Source organism: Chanodichthys erythropterus, chromosome 13 (genome assembly GCF_024489055.1).
Source record: "Chanodichthys erythropterus isolate Z2021 chromosome 13, ASM2448905v1, whole genome shotgun sequence".
NCBI lineage: Eukaryota > Metazoa > Chordata > Actinopteri > Cypriniformes > Xenocyprididae > Chanodichthys > Chanodichthys erythropterus.
The window spans coordinates 42,428,643-42,450,677 of NC_090233.1; the positions used below are offsets into that span (position 1 = coordinate 42,428,643).

General features: G+C 37.4%; 1 protein-coding gene and 1 long non-coding RNA gene across 5 annotated transcripts in view; both read right to left on the reverse strand.

The window, feature by feature from the left end:
• si:ch211-204c21.1 (disabled homolog 2) overlaps positions 1 to 4,031 on the reverse strand; it is a 36,198-nt gene extending 32,167 nt beyond the window's left edge. For 2 of the 4 annotated variants that reach the window (XM_067408103.1, XM_067408101.1), the window contains exon 1: positions 3,762 to 4,030. The gene's annotated coding sequence lies outside the window, so the exon portion shown is untranslated. Of the gene's footprint in view, positions 1 to 3,761 lie in introns of all 4 variants that reach the window. The other 2 variants (XM_067408105.1, XM_067408102.1) reach the window with 2 other exon arrangements.
• A 7,652-nt stretch (positions 4,032 to 11,683) lies between these two features.
• On the reverse strand, positions 11,684 to 16,493 carry LOC137034725 (uncharacterized). The gene is made up of 3 exons (XR_010896971.1): positions 16,373 to 16,493; positions 16,063 to 16,227; positions 11,684 to 11,859 (listed from the first exon to the last, which is right to left on the reverse strand). It is a non-coding gene; the product is annotated as an uncharacterized lncRNA (long non-coding RNA).
• Between the last annotated feature and the right edge of the window lie 5,542 nt (positions 16,494 to 22,035).

Sequence of the window (22,035 nt, forward strand, 5' to 3'; positions counted from 1 at the left end):
ATAAGCCACGGGATTGCTCAAGACCTACTAAATGAACAGACTAAGTACTTGTGTCCAATACACAAACCTTGGTCACAATATTCTTAAGGAGGATTAAAGTATGTAATTTATGAACCTATACTGTGGTTAGAAAAGCCAAAATGGAAAGCTTCAGGAAAGTTCTTAATAGTTCTGCAGCACAATGACCAAATGATTTCCAAAGTTTCTGTCCTGAACAAGATGGGCAAGAGGGTTTGTCCTGTCATGGGTCAAAGCCTGGACAGTGTCAGTATAAAAGTTGTAGAAAAGTTGATTCACTTGCATTCCATTCAGAGACTCTGACTAAGAAAGGATGTTGCATTTTAAAAGCCCATCCAGGAAAGATGTGTTCCATAGAAGAAAGTCATGCTGGTTTGGAACAACATCAGTGTGAATAAATGATAACAGAATTTCCAGAGAACTATCCCTTTAAAGGGTTAGTTCACCCAAAAATGAAAATTATGTCATTAATGACTCACCTTCATGTTGTTCCAAACCTGTAAGACCTCCGTTCATCTTCGGAACACAGTTTAAGATATTTTAGATTTAGTCCGAGAGCTTTCTGTCCCTCCATTGAAAATGTATGTACAGTGCACTGTCCATGTCCAGAAAGGTAATAAATAAATAAATAAATCATCAAAGTAGTCCATGTGACATCAGTGGGTTAGTTAGAAGTTTTTGAAGCATCGAAAATACATTTTGGTCCAAAATAACAAAAACTACGACTTTATTCAGCATTGTCTTCTCTTCCGGAATCTTTTCCATTGAATTGATTCCATTGAATCCTTTCATCTGCCGGCGTTGGTAATGCACTTTTACGTTGCCATGGTTGTTTTTGGCGATTAGGACATCCGCGACATTTTGAAACATCCAAAATACATTTTGGTCCAAAAATAACAAAAACTACAACTTTATTCAGCATTGTCTTCTCTTCTGGGTCTGTTGTCAATCCGCGTTCATGACTCCGCTTCTTCTTCTTCTTCTTTCCTGTTTTACGGCGGTTGGCATCCAGCTTATTGGTGCATTACCGCCCCCTTCTGCTCCGGAGTGTGGATCACGACTCCGCAGTGATGCTGCTGACGTGTTATCTGGTGCGCCCGAGCTTCGTTTACAGTCTGAGGGAGACGCACGCTGTATTCAAGCTATTCTACATTGTTCGTATTTTAGTATTGCTATATTATTTAAAATGGTGCGCAAGTGTGCATGTCGTGGATGTCCTAATCGCCAAAAACAACCACGGCGACGTAAAAGTGCATTACCAACGCCGACAGATGAAAGGATTCAATGGAATCAACTCAATGGAATCAATTCAATGGAAAGGATTCCGGAAGAGAATACAATGCTGAATAAAGTCGTAGTTTTTGTTATTTTTGGACCAAAATATATTTTTGATGCTTCAAAAACTTCTAACTAACCCACTGATGTCACATGGACTACTTTGATGATGTTTTTATTACCTTTCTGGACATGGACAGTATACCGTACATACATTTTCAATGGAGGGACAGAAAGCTCTCGGACTAAATCTAAAATATCTTAAACTGTGTTCCGAAGATGAACGGAGGTCTTACGGGTTCGGAACGACATGAGGGTGAGTCATTAATGACATCATTTTAATTTTTGGGTGAACTAACCCTTTAAGTGTGTGGAGGTCAAATGTTATCCTAGCAGATAAGAAAAGCAAAGGCTTGCACGTGTCCCTAAAACACTTTTTCTTTCTTTACCCGTGTAAAGGAAAAATCCCAATTTCATTCCTTTTTTCTGAGGGGGAAAGTGCAGTACAAACAAACACTTGGGGCAAAGGTCACTTACCTCAGTATGTGGCCACCACAGTGAAATACCATTCTACACATAAAAAGGCAGCCATGACTTCTCTACTGACCTATATATGTCTACAATGAAATACAATAGCAGTCCCTTTTGTCTAATAAAAAGTCACAGAGGATGGAAAAGACAGCAGAGTTAGTGGAGAAGAGTCCAAAGTGATGGAGAGTTGCCTTTGTTTCTCTCTTTTTTGGACTACATTCTCCACTGAAATATGTTGGTCTTTTTATGAAGAGAGAGAGAGCGAGGGGGAAAGGTACTGGATAGCATTTGAAGAGTTCAGAATGAAAGACAGAAGAGAAACTACATTGAGTGCCAACATCTGGTTCCAATAAAACAGCACACACTGTACCAACAGGAGAAAGAAAGAAGAATGTCTTGACGTGAGTCATACCCAGCATCATTTTAAAACAGTTAAACACAGTGTTGGCTCCTTGTCCTTGGTAAAGTAATTTACACATACTTAAGTAAAAGCACATTTGCTGTTTTCAATAAGATTGAAAGCATCTGTCCATGTCCAATGTGAGGAACAAAGAAGTTTTCCTTCAGTGTTTCAAATGGGTCTTATTTTTGACTACATCAAAGTGAGCTCACTAAAAAGTTACATTCCCTCGACATTTCCATCTTTGTAAGAGGAAGAGAGGAACATATTTACTGTGGCATTTCCTCCTCCAAAAGTACTGTGGGGGATGGTGAAGCAAAACGGGATGAAAATGGCAGGGAATAGAAAGTAACTGTACGCTTTACAGTTAAAATTATACTGAAATTTCTCTCATCACTCTTACTCTAATGCCACTCACGCTTTAAGGCTTAGATTTTTTTGCACTGCCATTAAGAGCAACCAGGACTTAATGACATACATTCCCTTTAACTGAGATCATAGTTACAACCAAAAGGTAAACAGGGTCACCAAAGTTCACATGCCACTTAAAACAGCACAGCAATCCAACATTTTGTTTATAGCAAATAATAAGCACTATTATTTAAGGTCATTACATCAAACTTGGGCCTCCTGTGATTCCGCTGGGAAGTCTAAAAAGTTCAGATTCAGAAATGATGCGCTTTGAATGATAAAATATAAATCTAGTCTAAATGGCAGTCTTAGAAATATGTTTGGACTTCAGACATGAAGACAAGGAGCTCTAGTATTCCTGGGTGTCTTCAAACTTATACAAATTCCTTCAAAAATACTGATTATGCTGTTGCATGTATCATTTTATGCCATATTAGATACAAGTAACCTACACAAAGTGCATTTGAGTGTGGTGTCAATATGAAGCTGCATGATAAAGGATGTGGTCATTGTATGTGAATGCAAACATCTGTGAATTTAGGTCAGACCAGCAGCAAACATCAGTGTCATATCAAGTACCTAATTTTACGTATTTCTTTTAAAGGGAATCATTTAAAATCAACAGGTTCTATCGGCAAACAGAATAAAGATAGGGACAGATTTGATACAGACATTAATTAGAGATATAATATTCCTCATTTCTGTGAGACTAGTAAATGTATTGTATTCATAAATGTATAGACGACTCATTAAAAACGTAACACCTTATTGAAAGACGTTCGAATATCTCATTGGTCTGGTCAGTGCTAAAGCATTAGCACTTGTTACTGTGATAATGTTTTCAGTGTTTACGTGGGAAATCTTTGAATAAAGCCTATAAGACGGCATTGCGAAAGACAGTATGGGGACTTTAGACAGTAACAGGGCTCCTGCTGCAGTGAATGGAAACAAAACATTGTAGCCTATTATTAAAAATTATAATAATAATAATAATAATACTAAATTAAAATTTCTTCCCTTTACTCGTTTGATTAAAGCACAAGATCCATCTCGAAAGCTTGCAAAAATCGCCAGGTTTTCTGACATAGTAGGCTACTGATTCATTTAAGGACAACGTTATACTCACCTACATTAAGACATTGAGCGGATCCTGGAGCTCGCTTACTCCGAACCAGCAGAGAAAACGCGGCTTGACAATAGAGTCGACGCGTGTCCGGTACTGCGGTATATTCCCGGGATGTGGCTCTGAGATGTTGACGGCGAAGGTCTTATCCCCGGGATGTTGGCAGCTCTGAGGAATGCGCTCTGATGTTACTGCAGATTCAGTAACTCCCCCTCAAAGTGAAATTTAACCCTCTCAAGACCAGACGGCGGTTCTCCTCAAACTCACTGCGTCTACTGCATCACACAACACATGATCGTGTCATCCAATTTTTCTAATGTGCTCTCACTGGCTTTTTTTATTGTGCAATTTGCTAGCCTCTGCACTTTTTTCCCTACATCTACAGCACATGTAGTGACAGTCATATTTCAGTAGGACATTACAACACGTTATGCAGTTTCCAGTCAAAGAAATTATGCAATACTTGACCGTCAGCAAGCTGTACATGCTGTACTGTCAACAAAACTCTTTATTTCATTTAACTACATTAACCTTTTATTTTTTTATTTATTTTTATTTTTTTTTATTAAAGTAATATACTGAGTAATTTGTTCATTTGTATGTAATATTGTAGATTTTGTAAGAGAGACAAGGGGCTGTCTTGCCGTCTTTCTACTGTACATCAGTTAGTGCTATGTGTTTTAGACTTTATATAGGCTATATTCCCAAAATTAGAATATAATTAGAATATTGGAAATTATTATTAGAATATTACTACCTGAATTCCGGAAATGTTGGGACGTTTTTTTTAAATTTGAATAAAATGAAAACTAAGACTTTCAAATCACATGAGCCAACATTTTATTCACAATAGAACTAACATAACATAATAAATGTTTAAACTGAGAAATTTTACAATTTTATGCACAAAATGAGCTCATTTCAAATTTGATGCCTGCTACAGGTCTCAAAATAGTTGGGACGGTGGCATGTTTACCATGGTGTAGCATCTCCTCTTTTTGTTGCACACACAGAAGAGGCGGAGACTTCTGGTGGCACATATATTGTTTTATTGCTGTAAAAACACATAAACAGAGATAGGAATTAGTTATTTTCAACTGTTTATCAGTGACTGCCAGAGTGGCTTCTTCATATATAAATTAAGCTCTATGTCCTTAAACTCACTTTGCACAATCTTATGACACTACATCAAAAGAAAATAAGAATATATTGCTGTATACTGTCTGTAACACATTAACATTTCCATTACATCAGACAGACAATAATACTCAATACTCAATAAACATACACAAACGGTGTATAAGCACTTAGTTTCCTTTTTAGTATGCTATGTCTCTCTGTGTGCTCTGTTATAAACGATCTGTATCAGCAATTTATTTATTCCTAACCCATGACAGGTTTACAGAACACAAACGTAACAATAAACAAATATAAACTCTTTCATAACCAATTATTACAATTATATTGTAATACTAACAACATTAAGCAATATGATTATGTTGCTGTAATATCTCGCGCGGCCTCCACCAGCCCAGCGGAGTCGGCCGCCTCCCAGCCGCGATTGCGCAATCCATCGCGCGGGCGCCGCCGGCCGCATCTCAACCGTTAAATTTATCGAATTAATATACAAATTCATCAAACTAACACATATAACTAACGTATAACATTTTATGAACACAAACTGTGATGCCACATCACTCATCTTACCTGTAAAAACACATAAACAGAGATAGGAATTAGTTATTTTCAACTGTTTATCAGTGACTGCCAGAGTGGCTTCTTCATATATAAATGAAGCTCTATGTCCTGCGGCTCACGATCGCCCTCTAGCGTCACCCGCCAGCGTCTACAGGTCTACGTGATGTTCAAGTTGGCATCATTGCACAATACTATATACAAATATATTTTGATATACATTTAACACAAGAACCATATTTTACAAATGACAACGAATAATATTAATGATAAGCAATACATACATAACTACTTGAGTTCATACCACTACATTTTCAAAACAGTTTGAAGACGTCTGGGCATCGAGGTGAGGAGTTTCTGGAGTTTTTGTGCTTTTTTTTCTTGCCTGATATAGGTTTCCAGCTTCTGAAGAGTTTGTGGTCATCTTTGATGTATTTTTCTCTATAGGTGAAAGATCTGGACTGCAGGCAGGCCAATTCAGCACCCGGACTCTTCTATGATGAAGCCATGCTGTTGAAATAGCTGCAGTATGTTGTTTTGCATTGTCCTGCTGAAATACACAAGGCCTTCCCTGAAAGAAACGTCGTCTGGAGGGGAGCATATGTTGCTCTGAAACCTTTATATACCTTTCAGCATTCACAGTGCCTTCCAAAACATGCAAGCTGCCCATACCGTATACGCACCCCCATAGCATCAGAGATGCTGGCTTTTGAACTGAACGCTGATAAAACACTGGAAGGTCTCCCTCCACTTTAGCCTGGAGGACACGGCGTCCGTGATTTCCAACAAGAATGTCAAATTTGGACTCGTCTGATCATATAACACTTTTCCACTTTGAAACAGTCCATTTTAAATGAGCCTTGGCCCACAAGACATGATGGCGCTTCTGGACCATGTTCACATATGGCTTCCTTTTTGCATGATAGAGCTTTAGTTGGCATCTGCAGATGGCACGGCGGATTGTGTTTACCGACAGTGGTTTCTGGAAGTATTCCTGGGCCCATTTAGTAATGTCATTGACACAATAATGCTGATGAGTGATGCAGTGTCGTCTGAGGGCCCGAGGACCACGGGCATCCAATAAAGGTCTTCGGCCTTGTCCCTTGATTTGCAAAGCCTTTGCAATTTGACATTGAGGAACATTGTTTTTAAAGTATTCCACAATCTTCTCACGCACTCTTTCACAGCTCTGCTCATCTTTATTTCTGAGAGACTCTGCCTCTCTAAGACATCCCTTTTATAGCTAATCATGTTACAGACCTGATATCAATTACCTTAATTAGTTGCTAGATGTTCTCCCAGCTGAATCTTTTCAAAATTTCTTGCTTTTTCAGCCATTTGTTGCCCCTGTTTTTTGAGACCTGTAGCTGGCATCAAATTTGAAATGAGCTCATTTAGTGGATAAAAGTGTAAAATTTCTCTGTTTAAACATTTGTTATGTTGTCTATGTTCTATAGAGTGCCCCAGGGATGACGCGTTTTTGTAGGCAAAACCCGGAAGCGAGTTAGCATTTTAGGAGTTCCGGTTCCAACGCTAAATCGCCTGAAATAAGGTCTGTGGTTAACAAAGCCTCTAAATACTTTCATGTTTTGATCTATGACATAAAACACACCAGTTATAACCAACTTGTGAGTTTTTAAACTTTTACTGTGTCTTAAAATCGGCGGTTGCTAACAAATTGCTAAAAGGGACTACTTCCTTTGGCGGGGACTTTAGACGTAATCATGACAAACAGGACATTTGGACAGCATTTCTCATGAAAAAGTGGAAAAGTATTCATAACAGCACAGTCCGTTAGTCCGTTTATAGCCTACTGTTAGCCTTTTATATCTGATGACTTTATTTAGGCTTCAAAATCTATAAATGTTGTGTTAACTTGTAAAGATTATCTTGATAGTAAAAACGTGTAAGTGTCATAACCCTTTGTTAAACACAGAGCTTATTTTCTGCGATTTTCCAAACGTCTATGGGAAAAATGCATAGGCTTTCGATCGAGGGAACCCGTGCGCCGCTAACTTCCGGGTTGGCCTACAAAAACGCGTCATCCCTGGGGCACTCTATTGTGAATAAAATATTGACTCACGTGATTTGAAAATCTTTTAGTTTTCATTTTATCCAAATTTAAAAATACATCCTAACAATTTGGGTTGTATTATTATTATATTTGAAAAGTAATATTACTGATCATATAAATGAATTGCACAACGGGTTGAGATTTAGCACTAGAAAACATGGGTATTGTAATAGCCTAATATATCACTTTGGTCCTTCCTTCAGTTAAAGTTTATGGGATTTTTACCCTTGTTTAATCTATGAACTTGTAGAGCAAATTACAATGTATCTTTAACAGAGAAGGTTGAGATAGAAAATTAGTGATAGTGAGGGAGAGTGAAGGAAAGCAAGGGAATTGTTTTCTCAGTGTTCCAGTTGATTGACAGTTAAACGGTCAGTATTTTTAGAGCAGGTTTTGCATCGTTTCAGAGAACATTGCCCTTGTTTTAAAATTGGATCCTGTTGAAAACAATGATGTTACACTGTGAGGCGTGAAGATTAATCGAATCTATACTGTATGTCTAGTTGTTCATTCTGTTAATTTTGTTTACAGTATTTTAGTTTCGTGTTTTTTTTTTTTTTTTTATATTCACTCTTCAAGTCTGTCATGAAGAACCTCAGGCCAGGAAACTGTTAAGATGTGGCCCTAAGGAGAGCACTGCTGCTGAAAGCAATGTTTTTGTTCCCTGACGTCAGTGTATGAATGAACAACATGTACAGTACTACGCTGAAAAGAAATGCTTGTGTTCCAGTGTAAGTCAGAAGGGAAAAATGTTGTTTTGTAATCTCTGGCTCTAATAAAATACATTATATGGCTAAATGTGAACAATGAGAGGAAAATATGTATTAAACCTTGGTGTACTACAGGATGTATTGTATATAGCACATACATAAATATGCTCATATTGCACATTCACACAACAAATTTTGCCAACAGATGAATTGTGACACAGGAAAGACACAAAAAGGTGAAAAGGATATGAGTGGTTGTCTCAAAGCCCTTGAAATGACAGACAGTCCCTCCTTCTGTCCCTTTCACTTCCCTTTTTTTCTGCTGACTCATCAAACACGTGAAAAAGAGTCACATTCATAAAATCGTTGCAAAAATGCATCAAAAAAGAGGCATTTTAAAATCTTTTTTGCTCCACAATTGTTGTTGAGCGCAAAACTGTCACTATTTCTGCTTAGAGCCAAAATAAGGCAAAGGTCTAGATAACTCCCTTATCTAAAAGAAATATATGGTCCATCTCCAACTAAACTGTCAATCAATAGTCAGATTAGCAATGGTGTGTTGAGAAAAGACGACACCAGTCTTGAGATATATCGTGTCTATTAGTGTTAAAATAAACATAGCAAAATAAAAATGCTCTTGTAAACAAAGCAGGTTTAATCCACACCAGACGTGTCTTCAAACTCTAAAGCTAACATCTTCTAAACCACTGCTTACGGGAGTCTTTATTTGGACCAATATGAAGCTTAGTTACCATAGTGATGGGTCCATAACAGGGCTGAATGCCCAGAGCTTGTTTTACTATTTGACTTTTCAAATAATGCCAGACATATGAAGGTGTTTTTCTCTGGATAGTATGTCTGAAAAACAGATTTAGAAAGGAAGTGTGGATGGATAAATGAAGGAGGGATGGAAAATTCTTTATAGGAAAGTAGGGGGTGTAGATCTTCCGCTCTGAAATGTGCTCGACTCCTCTAAGGCCACTGCAAGCTATTCATGCAAGGCTTCCCAAGTTCAGTGGTCAAATGACGTTACCTCATATTTTACAGGAACCCCTTCAATGGGTTGGGGCTTGCCAATAAAGGCTGCATTCACTGGCTCCGAGGGTCTTGCATTTATGAGAGGAAGAATCCAGTCAATTGTATGTGTGTCGAATGGTCCAACACTGATGTGTCTTTGTTGCTGAACTGTTTTACACCAAATGTTTGGGTGGTTATGAATTAAGTAAAACATCAAAGACATTTCCTTCACACAGGATGCTCCTATGCAAAGCAACATACAAATGAGGAACATCACAATTTTTTTTTACACAAGAGCTGAGATTTCTTTGCACCGCAAAGTCAATAGTTTCAAGAGTAAGCTAGAGTACTACAGAAGCTAGAGCAGAAGTAGTCTCAGCCTCAGACGTCATACCCACGGACTGTTGGCTGAATGTCTGATGCATATGGAGCACTTAACTGGAAACTGGATTTTCGAAGTCGTTATCTGGTTGGTTGAATTCTACAGGATGTCCGCGTGACGTGTTCTTTAACGGTCCGCATAGAAACAAATGACATGATGCCAAACTCCCTCGTAGAAGATGAAGGATCTAGGCAGGATCAACTAAAAGCTGGATTTTCAAAAGTATGTTAAGTTTGTCCCAGGTGAAAAAAAGTACATTTTTATAATGTATTTATAGTGCTTTATTTTCGCGCACTAATTTTGTACTTAATATAATAAAAATTCTTCTTTAGTACTACTTAAGGTAATCTTGAGAACATCTAAGTGTACTCAACTGTGCTATTTTGAGACAGCATGAAATATGAACTAAAATGTGATTTTAATATACTATCTCTGTATTTAAAAAATATATTTAGCTACCACTTGTAGTACACTATGGGTTCAAGTGTACTATAGCCTAAGTGGTATCTAAATATAGCCTATTTTTAAATATACTATTATAGAGTACCTCAGAGATGACGTGTTTTTGTAGGCCAACTCGGAAGTTAGCGGCACACGGGTTCCCTCGATCAAAAGCCTATGCATTTTTCCCATAGACTTTTGGAAAATCACAAAAAATAAGCTCTGTGTTTAACAAAGGGTTATGACACTTACACGTTTTGTCTATCAAGATAATCTTTACAAGTTTTATACATTAACAGTAGGCTATAATATGGTCCTAGATCAACGTCACCACCACCAAGCTTCCTCAAACTTTATTTAAAGGTGCCATCAAAAGTTTTTTTTACAAGACGTAATATAAGTCTAAGGTGTCCCCTGAATGTGTCTGTGAAGTTTCACATAGATTTTTTTTAATAAATTTTTTTAATTGCCATTATGCCTGGGGCATAATTAGAAATGCACTGATTCAGGCTGCGGCCCTTTTAAATCCTCACACTCCCTGCCCCCGGACCTCGCGCTTGCCTTAAACAACATAAACAAAGTTCACACAGCTAATATAACCCTCAGAATGGATCTTTACAAAGTGTTCATCATGCAGCATGTCTAATCGCGTAAGTACAGTGTTTATTTGAATGTTTACATTTGATTCTGAATGAGTTTGAGGCTGTGCTCCATGGCTAACGGCTAATGCTACACTGAATTATACAGACTGCAAGTGTTTAATAATGAAAATAACGATGGCTCTCGTCTCCGTGAATACAGTAAGAAACGATGGTAACTTTAACCACATTTAACAGTACATTAGCAACATGCTAACGAAACATTTAGAAAGACAGTTTACAAATATCACTAAAAATATCATGTTATCATGGATCATGTCAGTTATTATTGCTCCATCTGCCATTTTTCGCTATTGTCCTTGCTTGCTTACCTAGTCTGATGATTCAGCTGTGCACAGATCCAGACGTTAATACTGGCTGTCCTTGTGTAATGCCTTGAACATGGGCTGGCATATGCAAATATTGAGGGAGTACATATTAATGATCCCGACTGTTATGTAACAGTCGGTGTTATGTTGAGATTCGCCTGTTCTTCGGAGGTCTTTTAAACAAATGAGATTTATATAAGTAGGAGGAAACAGTGGTGTTTGAGACTCACTGTATGTCATTTTCATGTACTGAACTCTTGTTATTTAACTATGCCAAGGTAAATTCAATTTTTAATTCTAGGGCACCTTTAAAAAACAACTTTATTTTAAAACATGCTCACTGATTATGATCTGCACTGTATATGATTTATACACTTTTTTATGAGAAATGCTGTCCAAATGTCCTGTTTGTCACGATGACGTCTAAAGTCCCCGCCAAAGGAAGTAGTCCCTTTTAGTAACTTGTTCGCAACCACCGTTTTTAAGACACAAAAAACACAAAAAAATAAATAAATAAAAAATAATCACAAGCAGGTTATAACTGCTATGTTTTATGTCATAGACCAAAAATATTTAGAGGCTTTGTTAACCACAGACCTTATTTCAGGCGATTTAGAAAAAAAAACAGACTTTGGGTGATGGAACGGGTACTTTATTGTAGGGACATCGACTTTACATTTTCACACCCATAAACATGATGTGGAACAAAACAAACTGTGATTGGTTGCGTTACATGTCAGTCAAACATCCTCTTGGGCGGTCCTTGGCCAATGAAAGCTTCTGCCGTCAGTCTGAAGGTCTGGCTATACGCGATACTAGAGCAGAAGAAAAAAATGCAGAAAAGTAAAGAATGTTTAAAATAAATATCTCAATACATAAAATGAGATGCATTTATGGTAAATGCCTTTGTGGTGGAGCACTTTAAGAATCAGATAATCATAAATCATCCTCTCATTTAGCCCATTGGAGCGGCAATGTGTTCTTCTCACTCTGTATTTTGCTTTTCCCAGAATGCTGATACTTAAATTCCAAGAGCCGGTGAGACACAAACATGTGCCAAGTTTACACTGTCAGAGTGTGTGTGGGAGGGCGGCAGCTCATCATGAAGAGAGCATTACATCTAAACGCTTGAATCTGACAGAAAACTGCAGTTCAAATGAGAACAATTCATGAAACAGTCCTAAGACTGCATTTCAAAGATCATGAACAGTTTCTGTTTCTAAGTCTTGCATGAAAATGGTAAATCAAGGAATAATAAACAAACAAAAAATTATGATGAGCAATTCTGGTTCTCTTTATCCATAGTTTTTTCCTACCATTTCCAATGTGAGTGGCGTAAGCAAAAACAGGTTATCATCCAGAAATGGACACCAGATGTATTTCCCCCACAATGCTGATGGTTTTTACAATGACAGTCTGGAATGTATTAAATCCCATTCACAGCAGGAAAAGTAGAAAAAAAGAGAGAGAGAATGACAGAGAGAGCATTCCCGGAATGTAGGAGTTGCATCTTTTCCCAAAATTCTCTCAAATGATGTTGTAACAGATACCTAGAAGTGTTTTCATAATTTTTTTTTTTTTTTTTTTTTTTTGGTACAACAGAACAGTAAACAATTTTTCCAGTAAATCCTGACATTGTTGTGCTTGGATGTGAGTTAGTCAGTATTCTTGTATTTGTTTACCATAGTCTTTCTAAAAAGTCACCTCACAAGTGGACACTAAAGGACCCCACAGCTCGTGCCAAACTGGTGAGGAATGCCTCAGTGGGTGACAAACTTTACATTATAATTTCCCTTCACAAACACAGGCAGTTCTTTCCAGCCTAAGAGAGGCTCCCTATTTCTACAAGTGTCTTTGAGCATTCTTAAAGTCACTTAGTGTTTTCATTTCCCTGTCAGAGGAGGAAGCTAGTGGTCTTTCTCCTTTGAAGTGAGAGGCCAGTCGCTCTGAGAATCCTGGCCCGGGCTCCTGCAGTCTTACACAGCGAGCACAAAGGACTTTAAGCATTTATGTGTTTTTGTGGGTGAGAGTGTGTTCAAATCTAGAAGAGACAATGCTGCTCAAACATGAGCAAAGTACCTTTTTACACCAACTAGTGGTTGTATTAGTGTATTAGGTAGGGAAGCCTGGCTTGCTGCCCGAGGTACAACAGAGGCTGCCTTGTCGAATGCTGAATAAAATGTACAACAGTGTGCCGTACCCCTTTCCTTCTTGTCAAGTAAAACATTTCTGTGCTTGATGGAGAAAAAAATTCTTACAGACCCACATATGGAACTTATTAGTTTGCTGAGAGAAGACTAAAGTCAAGAGAAATGCTATTGTGGATCTATAGGGCACCAATCTACAGAGAGATATTAAAAACCTGGGGATGTAATAGTAGGTATACGACAACATTTACATGCATTGTACAATGATCTCATCATTGTGGATTAACATTGTTAAGTTATTAAAAATTACATAGATACTGTTTATACTTATACTGAACAATGAACAATCCAAAAGAAATCAAAATATGAATAAAACTACAGATACACTAAAGCGGCTTTCTTGTTTTTGTTTTTTTTGTTGAGGTTACTCTCTGTGTTTAAAAGTGTAGACAAGGCTCAGTTCAGTAAACATTTTCATTGTGCTCTTGAGACATTCTGTCATCATTAATTCACTACCATGGCATTTCAAATTCTGTGGAACATAAAAGAAATTTTGAGGAATGTCGGTAAACAACAGTTTTGGTTCCTATTGACTTATTTCGCAAAAAATACAATGGAGGTCAATGGGAACCAAAACCAATTGGTTACCAACATTCTTCAAAATCTCTTTCTTTATGTCCCACAGTCATAAAGGTTTGTACTGACATGAATGTGAATAAATGATGACAGAATTTTCATTTTTGGGTGAACTATCCCAAAAGTGAGGTCCGTTCTGATAGTCAGCCATGAATATGTAGGCCTCAAATTTTTCAAACGCCAGTTTCAGTCACAGATTGTCATAGAAAAGCCAGAAATATGCAGTGCATCTTTAAGGCAGCAATAAGGAGGTTGAAAATTTTGTAATTCTGTGAATTAAAAAGGAATAAAATGTCTCTTGTGAAAGTACTCAGACAAAATGGCAAATCTGAACAAGATAGACTGGCATCTTGTTTTCAGGTGTTTGAGGAAATGAGGCAAGAGTTTTGAAATGCTTTCTCAGTAGAACCACTGAGAGCATCTTCAGCGCCAACATTACCATCTGATTTGGCCAAGAAGCTGTTCAGGATAGAAGAGCCACCCAGAGAGTTGTTGAGCTCTTTGAGACAGATTTACCATCTGAGAACATCCACTACAGCCAGTTTTACAGAAAAGCCTGCCGCATCATTTAAAACCTCATTTACTACATTTATAGTTTTATAGTCTGTTCTCACATTAAATCCCAGATACATCTTTCTCCCCAAAAAATCCCCATAGATTCATTAGATTCTCTAATCTTAGATTTTAAGTGGAATAACGTACACTGTAAATCCTAATTTTGTCATTGATAAAGAAATCAAGTTATCACTTACTTAAAATAGGCCTATGTTTTGGCAACATAAATATTTGAGAATTTCCATTACGCAGCAGTTCTGACAAACTCATCATGCAAACAATGCCCTGAGAATGTTAAATTAAAAGGTAGATGTTATACACTTTTTTTCTTAATCACATTATATGTTTTATTTTAATACTTTTTGCAAGGTATTTTCAATATTTAAAAGCTGTTTTGTCCTCACTCAGCATCTTTGTCAGACCGTTAATTCAAATGAATTCAATAGCAAGTTTTGTTAGGCACCACTACTCAATTAAATTGAGGGAAAGGGTTTCCTTAAATCATTTGAGTAGTCTCAACTTATCAGGGTTTACAATGCAGTCAGCCAGCCATTATCAAAATATCTTAAACCCTTGGTTTGTTTTGAGATAATGATCAGCTGACTTACATCATATATTGTCTGACTTATTATCAATGTATGATAAATACAATGACCATGCAATATTGATTTGAATTGAAATTATGTTGGTTATGTGAGAAATATATATATATATATGTTTTGTTTTTTTTATCATTCTGATGAGCGAACAAATGCTGCATTTGACTCTGGTGTAAAGTGGCTTTCTGCCCTGGAACACTTCAGCTATTCAAAGTCTGCCTGTATTGTTTGTGGGTAGACTTAGAGTGACATTAAACAGTGCATTGACAATGCTAGGACTCCTCCAACACCATAAGTGGCCTGAGTGCATTCAAAGCAGAAATCCTCATCAAACCCCCCACTTATGTAGTGTTACTGTGCTGTTTTCAGAAGGATAATACTCAGGTTGGGAAAACAGCACTCATTCATAGTGTGAAAAGAAAGTGCATTTCTTTATCCTTTTCTCTTGGTGGTCACAATAATTATAGTTTTAAATGCTCCAAGAGGGATTTATGACAATCATTTTCTTCATGTTTTCTCTCTTTATGACACTCCCTTTCTCCGTGTTTTGTATATAATTTTGTCTTTAAGTATTACACAGTATGATATGATGAAAACAGGCCATTTTAGGGCAGAATTAAAAAAAAATATATTTTTTATTTTCTTGCAGTCACTTTTGGGAAAAATGATGAACATAACCAGTTCCTGAAAGATTCTGACCTCTGATGAAATGCAACCATCTTTTCTTTTTTTTTTTTTTTGTCCGATCAGCTCTTTTTTCTGAATCCCTCAAAGAAATATGTTTTTTTTTTTGTAGTGACTCATTTAAACAAAATGTACTCTCTGGTAAATGTTAAGAGAAAAAGGAAAAAGTTTTGTAAAAGCTGGAAGATGCTGGTGAAAGGGAAAATGTTTCTTCAGGATGCACCTGTTATGGTTTCCTGCCACAACTCAGGTTGAGTTTACTCCCCCTCTGACAAAACCACACAACCCCAATGAACTTTAGAACATGACTGTACAGCACAGGATATCTCCCCTAAAACCTCCCGCTTCAAACATATGCCTGCCCTGTACAGTTGGAGTAGATGCTGCATTATCATACCAGACAGTGTAATCCCTGTTAAAGATTGTTGTTTTGACCAGCGTTGTAGTCGAGATCAGCTCATTCGAGTCCGAGTCAAGACCGAGTCCAGAGAGGGTCAAGTACGAGTCGAGACCGAGACCGAGACCAGAAAGGGTCTGATGATGGTCTCAGTAGCAGGTGCCCCTGCAACGCAAAGATTTTCCTAACTGTCAAAGACTAATGGGTAACTAGCATGGATTAGCTGTGGTCGTTAACCAAGGATTGAAACAAACCAACGTAACCAGCAATATAATTTCGTAACATTCAATATCATAAAACACATTCTCACTTGTAAAATGTAGCTAATCCCTTGCTGTCTGGTTTTTAGATTTCTTTCGTTTTTGAACATCCATACGCTGCACAAAAGTCCACCATCGTCCATGAATTCAAAGTACAGGCGGAGATAGCAGCGTTAACTAGCTACTTCCTATGACAAGACCCCTGTTCCAAGATGGCGGCGGTTTGGACGCATGCCTAGAACCCCAAGGCGACATCTAGTGTATATATCTATGCACGAGTACGAGTCAACATGCACACAAGTTCCATTACAATATGGTCTTGAGACCGAGTCCGAGTCTCGAGTAGCCTATACAACACTGGTTTTGACTGCACTGAAAACAGTGCATTGGTACTCGTTTCTCAAATAAAAGATTTTAGAGGGTATTCCTGAAGTGGCGTTAGGTACCAAACTGTTACATGTTCCCTGTGCTGTGTTTGGACTGAGTGCCATGATTGTAGTTTGTAGTTTTCTCTGTTGATTAGTGTTGATTGTTTCCAGGAGTGTCTTGTTAGCTTGTTACCAACCCTTGTATATATACCCCTGTGTTTCCTCTGTTCAATGTTGGTTGTTGTCCTTCCATGGGTGTTGTGTATATTTTTTTCTCTATGTTTCATTGTTTTACTTGGTTGTTATCTTCTTCATTTATATAATTGAAGTAAACCTGCATTTAAATCCATCTCTTTCTCTCTCTCTTATCTGACTTCACACACAAACAACATCATTATAATGCTCAAAGTGTATACATACCGTACCTTTTCTGTATGTCTATGCAGCTTCTGCTTCAGAGTAAAAGAAATAAAAAGGTAATTGTGACTTTGTCTCACAATTGCAATAATCTCACAATTATTTCTCATAATTACATAATTATCTCTCAATGTGACTTTATATTGCATGATTGTGACTTTTGTTATTTTAAACTTAGTCTCACAATTACTTTAATTTTGAATGCAAAATACATTTTTTAATGTTTTTGAAAGAAGTCTCACCAAGACTGTAATTACTGTATATGAACATAACCAAAAAAAAAAAAAACAAACAAACAAACAAAAAAAAAAAAAAATGAAAAGTGAAATATTTGAAAATAACTTTTTTTTTTAATGTAATTTACTTCTGTGATGGTAAAGCTGAATTTTCAGCATAATTACTTCAGTTTTCAGTGTCACATGATCCTTCAGAAATCAATCTAATATGCTGATTTGCTGCTCAAGAAACATTTATTATTATTATCAATGATAAATAGAAAGTTCAAAAGAACAGCATTTATTTGAAATAAAAATCTTGTGTAACATTATAAATTTCTTTAATGTCACTTTTGACCAATTTATTGTGTCTGTGTTTAATAAAAGTATTAATTTCTTAATAAAAACTCCAAACATTTTGAGCAGAAGAGAGGGCAAGACCAGAAGGATCAGAAAGTGCTGACTAAGCATGTGGGTAATGTGGGTGGTCCCACACACACACACACACACACACGCACACACGCACACACACACGCACACACGCACACACACACACACACACACACACACACACACACACACACACACACACACACACACACACACACACACACACACACACACACACACACACACACATGTTTGTTTTTGTGAATTGTGGGGACTTTCCATAGACTTCAATGCATTTTACACTGAACAAACTGTACATTCTATCCCCCTACCCTGCCCCTACCCCTAAACCTAACCCTCACAGGAAACTGTGCAAACTTTTACTTTTTCACAAAAACTCATTCTATATGATTTATAAACCCATTTACATTGTGGGGACCGCTGGCTGGTCCCCACGATGTAGGTGAACTCAGGTTTATATTACATCATGGGGACATTTGGTCCCCACAATGTAATATAAACAAAAGCACACACACACACACACACACACACACACACACACACACACACACACACACACACACACACACACACACACACACACACACACACACACACACACACACACACACACACACACACACACATGTTTGGGGACTTTCCATAGAAATGATTTTTGTACTGTACAAACTGCAGATTATATCCCCTAACCCTACTCCTACCCCTAACCTTACCCATCACAGAAAACTTTCTGGGACATTTTGTCCCCATAACATAGGGTTTACCTGAGCCACACACACAAACAGAGTTTCCGCACTGCCCGTCCAGTTCAACAGGCTGAATTCATGCAGGTCTGACAGCAGTAACTGCGAGCACGTGAGCCTCAAGCAGCTGTGGGGGGGCCAGCTGGCCAAAGTAAAACAGCATGATGGATCCTCAGGCCTACAGAGAGGCATCTGGGAACTATTAAGACTTGTCAAAAACAGCGATGGTGTTTGACTAACAGAGAATAATTCATTATTCTATGTATTCTCAACAAATGCATCATTTAGATTTTATTAAATGTTATTATTATAGGTGACAAAATAAGCAGTTTTTAAAATGAAAAAATGAAAACAATAATGGTTGAAGGGAAATTCACTGGCTCTCTCGATACGATTGACATCTCTTTTCTGCTCACGTCTTGTACTGCATGCGTCTAATATTTTCTTTACAGGCCTATATTTAAATATTTATTCAACTATTGTTCATATTTAGGGTGAAAACGAACTGCATCAGATGAGATTATCATAAACAGTGTCCTTCTTTAATTTGCTTAAGTATTGTATAAAAAAAAAAAAATATATATATATACACATATACATATATATATATATATATATATATATATATATATATATATATATATATATATATATATATATATATATATATATATATATATATATATATATATATATATATATATATATATATATATATATATATATATATATATATATAATTCAGTTCTTATACAAAGTTCCTGAATGGGATAAGAAACAGTAGAGGATGAAGTCTTGTTATTATTAGTTACTGTTTTTGTAACATATCATGACAAGCCTGCGCGTTAATTACAATACAGTACCAAAGAAGATAATAATCTGCAAATACCATAAATGAAATGGTCTAATTAGATTTAAATGTTTAATCATTACAGAGAATGGAGAACTACTGTGTAGCTCCGACTACTGATCAGTGATGTGGAAGGAGCGACATCTTGCGGTGAAAGCGTGAATTAAGGCTGTGATTGAGAAAAGTTGTAGTATGAACTTCAGTGCACCTGAACTAGCAACGTTTGAGCTTGTTGTCAATCCATCGGCATGCATATGTCAAGGTTTACATTCAAATAATTCATTCAGTAATAATTCAAATATCTGTGGAAACAACTGTACCAAGAAGATGTCCAACATATGCATTTTATAAGTGGTCTTACCGAAAAATTCAGCCTAAAGGTAAGTGAGCTTTGATTCACTTTGTCTCACGTCCACCGAGGATTACATTGTCTGGCTAATTTTTTTAGATGCCGATGTAAACTTTGTTGTTGTCATTCAGTAGTTTTGCGTATGTTTTTCAGTAGTTTGGTGGCATGTTTACCTTGTAAACGCAGTATTATCAGTGATTGAAAGTTTATCAAAATCAATTAGCCTACTGATAAAACTGCGTTGACAAGGTTTACAACATGGTTTACAATGGCTTTTTAAACACTATTCAACATAAATTCACCGTGCTGAAAAAAATTAATTCAGCTGATATTTGTGTTTTGGAACATGGCTGTTCAAGCTCATTTCTATCTGGTTTGAACTCATCCAGGCTGGCCAGTTATTATTGGACCAGCTAGAACCAGCATTAACAGCTCACAGCGGCAGCTTAAAGGGTTGGTTCCCCCACCCCCCCCCAAAAAAGACATTTCTGTCATTAATTACTCACCCTCATGCCGTTTCAATTTTTGAAAATCCAAGAGGTTTCTGAACCACCCATAGGCAGCAACATCACTGAAGCTTCGGAGCGTTATGAATCAGCGTGTTGAATCATGATTCGTGTCAAACTGCTGAAACACGTGACTTTTGCGCTCCGAACCGCTGATTCGACACGCTGATTCATTATGCTCCGAAGCTTCATGAATCAGTGTTTTGAAATCGGCCATCACTATATAAGTCGTTATTTATTTTTTTATTTTTTTATTTTATGTATGTGAGGTCTGAGATGTGGGAACAGTGCAGGCAAACAGTTTGCAGTTCAGCTCAGTATTGCTGTCTAATCAGCCAATATTGTCTTAAATATCCTGCACTTCATCTTTTAAGCTATAACATGAGATTTTGTCCATATGTATTCAATCTTGATTTTGGTAAAATGTTACAACAATATGTTTGTTTTTTTCATGAAAAATTACAGTTTTGGACATATAAGGTAATAAAAAATAAATAAAAAAATCCCTACTACTAATGAACAAGTAAAGCAAATCCGTCCTGAGTGTGCCACACAATGCCACACCTCCTGCTTGCATCCCTGCTTCTGGGTTCTGCATAAGGGTGAGTAATTAATGACAGAAATTTCATTTTTCGGTGAACAAACCCTTTAAGGTGGTCAAGCTTATTTTTGGTCATTTCTCCTACTGCACCGTCACATAGATTAAATTAAGAACATATATGCTATAGTACATTGTAAAAATGTTTATATATAAACCAGTGCTTGTAGTGCTTCAGTGGGCCTAATATTTGTGGATGAAAGTTTTCAGTTATTGAGATATGTGTTTCAGTCAGCGGCCAATAGATGGCAGTATTGCCCTCCGTCTTCGACAGGCTGACAGGTTCTACGAAATCCAATGAACATTATCTCAAATGTAACCGCATACAAAAAAAAAAATGTTTCCTTTCTGTTTACCTTCGAAGTAATGAAAAGAAATAACGCTAGTGACAATTCAAGTGAAAAAAGCAAAATCATTTCGTTCAATCGCATAAGTCGTATAAATGATGTCATAAGTAGCAGTTGTAAACGAAACGAATTAAATTACAGTCATAAAAAACGTTTTTTGGAAATTAAATCCATGGAACACCATCGCTGTAACTTGGTTCTTGAGGAAGTAAACTTGAAATGCTGCTCATTTGTCGGACAAACTGCTCATGTCTCCTACCAGGACAGAGAGAGACGCCAGTCCCTTTGACTGACGTTCTCATCCGCCAATCAATTGAATGGATGTGTGGCGAACCTCCAATCACAGCAGACAGAGGGCGGGGCTTTCTCGGAATAGCCTCTTCACTATTACGTCATGCGCGAACAGCTGGTCCGTTGCAAGAGCTGAAAATGTGGACAAGCGTAGCGATATAAAAATCGCGTCCGTGCCGTCGGGGCGTAAACAGTCAGTTTATCACGATGTGGTGGCTGGAAGGGTTTAGGTCGGGGATGGGCCGCCTGGAGATCCTGTTGCTTGTTTACACCTTTCTCTGCTCTCTCGGAGGTGAGTCGCTCAGTGAGGGTTGAAGTGAGATCTCTATCTTGATGCAGTGGAGCTGTCCTTTGTGCTGGTGCTGAAGTACTTCAGCACTGAATGGCTTGGCCGTAGCCTATCTCACATTCAATGCTACTGCACTTTGGCCACACAGCAGGTGGAATGCGTTTCTTCTTTGCGCTGGTGTCTTATTGATGTTTTAATGTTGTCCTAGGCACATCCCCGAGAATAAAGCACAGACTACAGTGTGTGCTACATTCTTGAGGAGCTTCGCGCGAGAAGTGGGTGCTTCTTTATGTCTAGCAAGACTTATATCGTATTGTAAACTGAGAGCA